Source organism: Haliotis rubra, unplaced genomic scaffold (assembly GCF_003918875.1).
Source record: "Haliotis rubra isolate DU_JTF1 unplaced genomic scaffold, ASM391887v1 Scf322, whole genome shotgun sequence".
Taxonomy (NCBI): domain Eukaryota; kingdom Metazoa; phylum Mollusca; class Gastropoda; order Lepetellida; family Haliotidae; genus Haliotis; species Haliotis rubra.
Genome location: NW_025766994.1, coordinates 1,073,334 through 1,080,201, shown reverse-complemented (window position 1 = coordinate 1,080,201; position 6,868 = coordinate 1,073,334).

Sequence of the window (6,868 nt, the reverse complement as noted above, 5' to 3'; positions counted from 1 at the left end):
CCCAGCTTGTGTATATGTATTTAACAAATCAAACTTAAAAGGCTGCATTTGTTGATATCAATGTTTTTGGAAAAAAGTGATCTCACTTCACCAGAGTGTGTGTCACCATGACATTATATCTATATGCATTGTAATATGGCAGTGTAATTTATTGTCAGACCATGATGTAATTTATCACAATATTTCCGTTAAGAACCCTTGTAATAACGTCAAGTTTTAACAAAAACATAGTTGTCAGGAATGCATTACTGCGTTATTAAAGGAGATGTGTCGATGTACTATATTTTGTTGCTATTTGAATCAAGTGTAATTTGAATCTTCTAGAGCAACTATAGGCAAATCCTTTGTGATATGGAACTTTGAAAAAGGTGTTAACTACCTACGAGGGCAATCACAAGTCTCACACTACAACATGACTAGCGGTTGTGTGAAGACCATTGGTCGGTTGATTGGGTGGGTGGGTATTTGTTTGGTGAATGAGTGAGTGAGTGAGTGAGTGTAGCATGCGTATAACAGTTAAACGTTCACGACGGTGCAACATGATCAATATGTTTACTTTATTAATGCTTAAATGCGTTTAATAAAGTGTGTATTTGACTGTTTGGTTCAAAGAAAATTAAATGTGCCTGCTCACATTTGCTCTGAGTGACAATGACAAATTTGCCAATCCGTGTACTGGCCTATCTTTTAGGCTTGAGTCTTTTAGGCTTGAGTGGGGTCTCCTGTTCTAATATACGCGTCATATATTTGGCTGGTTTAGAGTCCTGTGTTAGCCCTATTTGACTGTCCTCAATCCTCCCCCACCCCTTATAGGAGCAAAGAACCAATGATCATGAGTGATAATTCACTGAGGCAAACATGACACAAGATGGACTGGCCTAATCTGCGACACATAATGTCCCAAACACGTTCTGTAGGACTCTGGCGGGCCAATGAAGAGTTGCTACTACCTGCACAGAAAAGACATAATACGTGAACGATGTGACCAAGCATTTGTCGTCCATGAACAGTGGATATATGTTCAGCGGATGATCATCGAAATGTGGTACAACAACCCTTACTAAGAGTGAGTTTAGTTTTACGCCATACTCACAAATATTCCAGCTATAAGGCGGTAGGCAGTCTGCAAATAATCGAGTCTGACCCAGTCAATCCAGTATTCAACAGCATGAGCATCGATCTACGCAGTTAGAATGCGATGAATTGTGTCAACCAAGCCAGCGAGCCTGACCACCCGATGCCGTTAGTCGCCTCAAGCAGGGGGTTGCTGAAGACCAATTCTAACCCTGATCTTCACGGGTCGCCTATTATATATTATGACCAGTGAACGACGCATTTATCTTACCGAACACCTCAATGGTAATTTTGAACTGTTTGAAGCACGGGTATCGGATCCTAGTATGGAGGACAAGATGACAAGAAAAACAAATTTAGAGTTATCTCCCTTCCATCGGTTTGCATTCCCAAAACATCGGTAATTTCCGTACATCATACGTGATTCAATATTATTCGAGATAAAGAATTACTACTACGAATTACCAAATGAGTTCGGCATACGCAGCGGGGTACATAGAACATGTTACTCGCTTGTAAGCAGGGTACATTGAAAATGATAGAAGAGCGTTCGGCCAATCAGAAAACGACATTTATGTGTGAGGCAAGATAATAATTGATACGTGCATGTGTGCGCGTGAATGTGTCTGTGTGTATGGAGGAACAAGGCAGGGGTTGTCGCTTGAAAACATGACACAGCGAGAGGCGGTGGTCGCCAAATGTTTCACAACCAGATTGGCAGATGGAAGGGGAATGAACAAATATAGAAAGCTTGAATATGAACCTTATTCATGGATTGGTCATATATTATAGAATTGCCTCCGTGGTGTAGTGGTTAGAGCGTCCGCCCGGAGAGCGGAAGGTCGCGGGTTCGATCCCCGACTGCGTCATACCAAAAGACGTTAAAGTATGGTACTTGTTGGTCCATGTCTGGCGCTCGGCATTAATGGGTACAACAAGGACTGGTCGGCTCGGAGTCAGTATAATGCGTCTGAGTGGGGTATTCATGCTTCACTGCGGCATGGTATCTCAGTGGGCTAGCACTATAAAACCAGCTTAAGTCTGGGCTAATACAAGCAGGCGCACATACACATACACACGCATGCACGTCGTCATATGAGCGAAATATTCTCAAGCAGGACGTTAAACCCACTTTCACCTCACCTCACCTCACATTATATTATAGGGTGGACATGAACAATTGTTACATACATTTGGGGTGTGCGAGGAGGGCCAGAATAAGTGCGGGTGGAGAATGTCAGCAAAATATGAAACTTTCTTTCACAAATCACACCCCTATAACGAGGGAGTCCTGACGTATATTTACCATATAATCATGTAATATTTTAAAGACACCTTTTTTTAAATATTTAATGATGCCTGTGAAACACAGACACAATTAGAAAGTTCATCACGACGATCTTTTAGATATGGAAGTCAAAGGAGAAAAGCCAATGCGCATCCCAACTGCCAAAGTTGTAAAAGATTTTAAAAAGAACGTTGAAATCGTAAAGGGAGATAAGCGAGGCGCTGGTAGATGTTTGAGGGAGCATACCGCTGATAAGTGTAACAAACACTGTAAAAGACAAAAAAAGGGTGATCAAAATGGACAGTTTCTCGCCTGTTTCAGCCTTGAACAGGACCACGAATGGGTTGAGTGTGGAGATGATCAATACTGGCAGGACAAGATTCATCCCATAATACAGCGACTGACTCTTCAGACTGATGGAGACGCTGAACCAGTGAAAATTAAACAGGGCTGTCAGCTCACTTTCATGCTGGGCCTCTATTTGTAACACTTCCCACTCTGAACGTTTACACAATGAGGATGGATGAACGTGGAAATGAGATATAAATAATTCATGTAGTAAATAGTTATCTGAGCCAATTGCAAGTTTGCATTCATGCTGATCAAATGGGAAGACAGTAACGATAATCTTGCAAAATGTCTGAGCTTTCACTTCAACGTCAAACCTGGCACTCCCATTGTTAGTTACAGTAACTGGTAGTTCATCAAAGCCTAGGTACGGGACATAGGCAAGTGAGTACTGGATTACAATATTCGGTGTCCAGATATGTTTCCGTTGAAATCTCAGTTGTATTGTATTCCAGTACTCTGTGGCATTCCACTGATTCATTTCATCAATCCACTGGAATGTCAACCAAGAATTCGTTGTCAGAATTTCCTGTACAACATCCAGCTTTTTTATATTGATCAGTTTGAAAGTCACATTCACATAAGTGGGACCAGAGAGATTTTGGAGTGGTAGGAACCATGGGTTGTAGTGCTGGAGGAGAGATGCCTGAGGCTCTCGAATATCCCCATATTTGTGAGGCATCACTGATGGAGACAGCAGTATCATCAGCGTGAACGTGGTTAGGAACAACGACATGGCCTGCATGTTGAGCTCTGCTCAAGGACGCAGACAGTTTTTCAAACGTTATCAACTTACTGACTCCATTAGGGAAGGTAAACAATGCCATTAGCACTAGTTAAAATTTAGAGTCACATCGGTAATATCTCAGCCATATCGTGACTAAAACTAGTTCTAAATTCATAATACATACATATAATATATAAAACCCTGTCAACGAAGGATAGTAAAATTACTAGATTATCACAAAATGAGTTAATACTAGCTAGCATATATCTTTAAAAGTAGAAAACTATTTTTGGACAATACAATGTAAAAATGGGCCAGTAATCGCCAACAACTGAAGGTAGATCACCATATAGGGACCATGGGGACTTACAGTGCCTTTGCTACCTGCATGAACACTAGCTGGATTTACACCATCCCTTCAGCCATTGGCGTTTATGCTGAGATTTAGCCATACATTAAAATGACAAAAATACTGTGATTAAAAACCTGGTAGACTTAAATTTACTTGAAATGTTTTGGGAGTTACGTACCCTCTCAGGAGGACAATATGTTTACGCTACATCAACTCCCTTCGAATGAACAGCCACTCACAAATTCAGTTTCTCATTTAATTCACCAACACTTAAAATGCATGTATGTACAAAACATATGAATCAAAATTCATCTATCAGTTCTATTTCTTTTCAAAATTCGATAATAAAATGATAATTGACATTATTAAAAAGATCCTTAACAGTTTTTACTTTGAAATATTTATCCCTTATGATGGAAAATTCAAGGACATGCTTGACCGTGCTTCTCTCATCACAAGGGATACAAAACGGAGGATCTTCACCTTTTAACAGGTGTTTGTGAGTATAACGCGTATGGCCAATGACCTCCTCATAATGACCTCCTCAAATCTGGACTGACAACCCAAGCACTATGACAGCTTGGCTGAAGGAGGACTTATACGGTATTATGTATGCGTAGTGAGAAATGAGGTAGGTGTGGTACCAAGGTCATGACGCCACATAATATCTGTTTCACAACACGGTAAAACCTTTTAGTAATCAAGGATCCATATCTACATCTGACAAATGATAATGCAGATGATGTTTACGTCAGGTTTTCCCGTCAATCTGAGATGAGTGTGTAATTGCATGCTTATCTGTAGCTTAAGTATGATCAATACTAAGTCACGAAGTTCCATTTAGAGTGACATATGCCAGTCATATTGTGGCAATTTATACATCAATAATACATGGATCCGTCGTTGATGCACAGACCAATAACTATAAATGAATGAAGAATATTTGCAGTGTCATGATGTTTTAATGAGTCCCATGATAAGAATCCCTCAATCGTCGAAGACTAAATTTGGCTTATCGTGCATGTAAGGACAATGTACTGGTTCAGAAAACAACCAATGTCTTGATCATGATTGATGTTCTCTGCTGGACAAATATACGAACTGGGTCCCTTCGCGGTGAATGCGATACTTCATACTCAACATCTGAATCCTCCCATTAGAGCAGTTTTAACTCCCATCGATATGTATTTATTCCACAAATCAGACTCAAAAGGCTGTATAGATCTCACTCAATCAGAATATAGTCAAAATGGCGCATTCCATAGATTCTATAGATAGACACGTGTCATTGTATCCCAACTGCGAACATCAATGTTCATGGTGTTGATTACTAAATTGTCTGGTTCAGACTCGATTATTTACAGACCAGTGCCATACAGCTGGAATAGACAGAGCCCCCTAAGCTGTACAGACAATCCCTTAATGATGAGATGTCTTGATAATAACATCAGTACAAATGCAAATGGTGGGATGACGACACAATTAATTTTATTGCAAATAATTCAGAGGCAACGACACATTTGTTATCTTTTTTACAATTATTTCCACTGAAGAACGTTAGAGTTGTAGTTTTCATAAACAACGACGCCCTGATGGTCAAGGACATTATGACCATCATCACGGATATATCGAGTTAATTTGTATCTGACACCCATATTTTGTTTTCAGGTCGCCAATATCGAATACAACATAGAATAAATGAAAAAGTATTTTAGGAGTGAATGTACAAGCTCAACATTGTGAAACAAACGTCATTTCGAATGATTTAACTCTAAGTTTCCAATATAGGTTTAAGTTGTTATTGGGTAGAATTTAAGCGTCTGTCATTTTTCTGAAAATATGTGTCATCCTCAATAAATAGTAACCAAATAGCGATTACACAACATATTTATCACACGAAATGCGAATAGAACGGACTTGAAGAAATATTGAAACCAAACCACTCGTCTATCAAATATCTGATATGCACACACGAAACATAAAGGGTTATTTAATTCTTAAAACGATAAACACATATAAAAAAATTACAAGAACATGTTTTAAGGAATATTTACGTAAAATATCGTGTTCAAACTACATGGAAAACACAATGTTAAGGAAACTTTTACTACACAATTCACGAGGTGAGCATGTGTTCCGCGCGGAAATAGTGAGTGAATACGTAAATGCAATGCCACCTCAGCAATCTTACAGTGTAGTCTTTCAATAAGTGAACAAGAACAATAAAAGTCACGTTTAAAGTAACCAAAATGTCTGTCAACGCTAAAATATCTAACTGTTTAGATAGAGATCTAATTTATATTATGTCTCAGAAATGAGATAAAATAATGACGAGATAAACGAGAAACTGAAAGCACTTAAACCGCTAGGCTATCTTATCGAATAATATACAATTGAGAAGACTCTTCTCTAATCATGCGAGTCATATCTCTAAAGTTCAGGAATCCACGGCTTTGCAGCATTCCATTTTGTGATATCCATCTGTCCATATTAACACTTCATTATGCAGAGAGTGTCTATCTCATCACCTTAGAAACAAATTTTCGTTCTCAAACCTGTGAAAACTTATAAAAGCGACACAGTCCTCCATTATCGAGTTCATTGGAACAGTCATTTTACATCATAATGGAGCGTTCATGAATTACCATGATCAATGTAGGATACCTTAAGAAAACGACGTTTGAGCACGTGGATCAACTAGTGACATCCATGACAAAGACATGCAAAGGCAAGGCAATTCTTCGATTACGAAAAACACGTGTATACTAAACAAGTCAGAAGTGGGAACGCCGTCCAACATCTTTTGGGGAAAACGTTTGTGTCAAGTTTGGAAATGTAAGTTTTACCGTGCATGTTCTATCGTTGATGAGCGAAGCTTCACCCAGGTCGTATGGGCTTCTTGAAATTGTTTGTAAAAGGAGCATGCACGACTGATTCTCACTGGATGTGAAACGAAGATACCAAAGCTTTCAAAGGGCGATGAAGTAGATCAAGAGCGTTGTTAAGATCAGATGGAAAGTGACGGAGACAAAGAAACAAAATCTATCCATTTTGTCACTGACGTCATGTAAGTCAGTAA